This window comes from Pectinophora gossypiella, chromosome 19 (genome assembly GCF_024362695.1).
Source record: "Pectinophora gossypiella chromosome 19, ilPecGoss1.1, whole genome shotgun sequence".
Lineage (NCBI taxonomy): Eukaryota > Metazoa > Arthropoda > Insecta > Lepidoptera > Gelechiidae > Pectinophora > Pectinophora gossypiella.
This window is the reverse complement of record NC_065422.1, coordinates 806,252-809,628: the sequence shown is the minus strand read 5'-3', so window position 1 is coordinate 809,628 and position 3,377 is coordinate 806,252.

Here is a 3,377-nt window from a genome sequence, read left to right as displayed (position 1 = left end):
TTGGCGTGACATGATACGGCGCTTGAAGGAATATATATTATGTACATGAAGTCACGCTTATCCCTAATGGGGTGGGCCTTTGCCCATTATACTCTGAGATTGTAGAGTTGTCTACTGACAACTTGCAGCCAGTTTTGCGAAATGTACATATACATATATACATACATACATAAACTCACGCCTATTTCCCACAGGGGTAAGCAGAGACTATAGAATTCCATTTGCATCGATCCTGACACACTTCTCTTGCTTCCTCCACATTCATCAATCGCTTCATACACGCACGCCGGTTCAGAGTAGATCGTATTAAACCTTTTCTAAGAACATCTCCAATTTGGTACATACATCTTGTATAACATAACGTAAGCTCACGCAATAAGCACATCCATCGCTAGATGATCTGAGTACCTACACTTCACCAAGCTTTTTGTTAGACGAACGTTATAGGTGATGAGCCTTATCGCCATCTATAATGATCGAGCCAACTGTGTTATTCAAAACTGAACTGCGCAAGTCCGCTCCGGGGTTTTTTATTTGACGTGACTTATAGTAGATTTGCTACAAATGGCATTAACTACTTGGCAGGACGAATGGGGAGCGCTGAGGGATATCATTCGGTATGAAATTTAAGACAACAGTCCTGAGGGTGCGCAGTTGGGCGCGAACCTCGGCTCAATGAAAATATTAAATATTATCTCAGACAACGCCCAGAGCCGTGAAGCGCTGAATGAGGGTAATCGTCGACTACGCCGGTGGGATACTGGCATGTATAACAACTGTCTTAAATTATGTAATATTTTCATAGCTTCATATATAGAATGCAGCGGTCGTTCCGATTTTGACAATCATTTCCTTGTCGGTTTATATGTCGTGGGCCGAGTGGAATAATCGGCTATGGCACGAAATGCCGGCACATCATGATGTGCCCAGGCAGGTCTCGGTCGGGCCAGTTTTACGATCGGCCTACAATACTATATTGTTTGTCTTAGTTTTCATCTATATCGGTTCGATTTTCGTCCGTTTCCAATTACCCTTCGCCCGCTAACAGTGACGCCCAACCCGTAAGCGTTCGGGGGGTAAATGACGCCATCTCGCGGCGGAAATTATCAGCTATGCGGCAAATGGTGTGTCGATACCGCTTATCTGTGCCGCCTTGGCTGCGCATGGGCTAGAGTACAGTAAATGTATATATACATATATATAAGATCACGCTTATTTCCCATTGGGGTAGGCAGAGACCACGGAATTCCACCTACTGCGATCCTGACAGACCACATTCGCTCCTTCCACTCTCAACAAAACAGAAATCAGAATAATTTATTCACCTTAATTATCATGGATAAACATGTTGAAGGTCAAATTAACATTTTTGAATCTACGCCATTTCGCAAGGTGTTATGGCCTAGATTCCACTTTCATAAAAAAAAAAAACACGCAATCCTTGGGAAGGGAACCACTGTTTGAAGCTTTTGATTTTACAATTTTTATTCGCCGGAGGTTCTGGGTTCGAATCCCAATAGGGATATACAAAAAATCACTTAATGAGCATCGTAAGGAAACCCAAATTCTCAAGAAATGCATTTTTGGAGGTACGTGAACTAACCTGTATTGGGCTGGTTTTCCCTTCGCGGGTTGGAAGCCCAGACAGGCAATCGCTTCTGTAAAAAACAGGCCTAGTCAAAATTTCAGGTTAGGTAAGGGTGTTTCCATTAGGCACCCATTCCAAGACGACCCCGTCCAGCACGCTCCCACATTTGAAAATTTGTTTTTCCACTACATTCCCATTCCAATACGCTCCTACTTTTGTTTTTTTGCCAGAATAAATATAAAAGTACTGTACGCTATGAAAAACGGGATAATGCTAGGGAGATAATGTTGACGTATTTCAGACACCATTCATTACTTGGCCAGCCAAATGTAGAGCGCTCTTCCACCCGGTACCCTGCCTGCAACTCTTAGCACAGAGGAGAGACATTGTATGAAACACAATATGCAGTGGACGTGTCGACAAATTAATTTATCACAGCAAATTAATTAACTTCGAGCTAATTTGCAAGATTTTCGGTACCTACTCGTATTGTGTGCTCTTCACTAATTAAGCTAAGTACTTCATCATCATAATAAAGAGATACATGAGTTTAAAATTGCAATAAATTAAGATACAATACAATGCGAAAACGCTTTATTGCACATATAAACACAACATACATAACATAAATAACCTATATGTATATATGTCCCACTGCTGGGCACAGGCCTCCCCTCAATCAACCGGAGGGGGTATGGAGCGTACTCGACCACGCTGCTCCACTAAACAAACACAACACTAAAAACATTTACAAATGTGACAAGAGAAGTACAATTGAGCGGCCTTATTGCTAAATACCATTTCTTCCGGGTAACCTTTGGGTGAATGAACTTGCTACATATTGGAATCGGGGACGGAGCAATACAGGTATAAGTAAATAATGCAATATGACTTAAAACCATGATGACATCGCCTTACGTCATAAACACTACAAATCAAATCATTTATTCGCGTGGGGTTCATGGTTTTGTCAAACAGTTGTTAGATTTTATCTTCTATGTATCACATGAACCGTATCACCGTCTTCTATGATCCATTATTTATTTATTAAATCTTAATACTTTTACCAGACCTACGGGGTATATCGTAGAACCCTTGCTCAGGAAATGGGTGAAGACCTCAACGGTTGCAGAGACGGAGTTGGGAGCCATCGGTACGGCAATGCTGCATCGCGACTGTATCGCTACAAAAAGTCGCAGTGTGTAAAGGACCTAAATGCTGGTATACTAGACAAGCGGACACAAGTCGTAATTAAGCCTTTGATATGCCATTCTATCTGTGAGCGGCGAACACTCATTACATTATCTGCTAATTGGAATATGAGAACCTGGGACAAGTTTACGGTTTTGGAGTTTAGAATTGATTATGGAATCGGAAGTAAGTCTATCTCCCTAGCGTTTACCTAACCTGAAGATTTGACAGGTCCGCTTTTTTACAGAAGCTACTGCCTGTCACCTCGAAGGGAAAACCAGTTTAATTACAGGTTAGGTCGTATACCTCCAAAAACATAATTTCTCAGGTATGTTGGTTTCCTCACCATGTTTTCCTTCATGTTTTTCCCAAAAGGATTCAAATTTGGATCCGAAAGGCCAGATGGTTAAATGAGATTGTTACAGTCATGGGAAATATTTGATGAAGTTAACGCATGATCGGAAAGCATGGTGCTAATCGAAGGAGGTTTATACCCAGCATTGACATGAAGCAGTCTGATTGGATAGTATAAGTCAAGGGGGGAAGACCGTCAGAGGTTAGATACGGTAAGGTAAAAAATAAAGTAAGAGGGTATCAC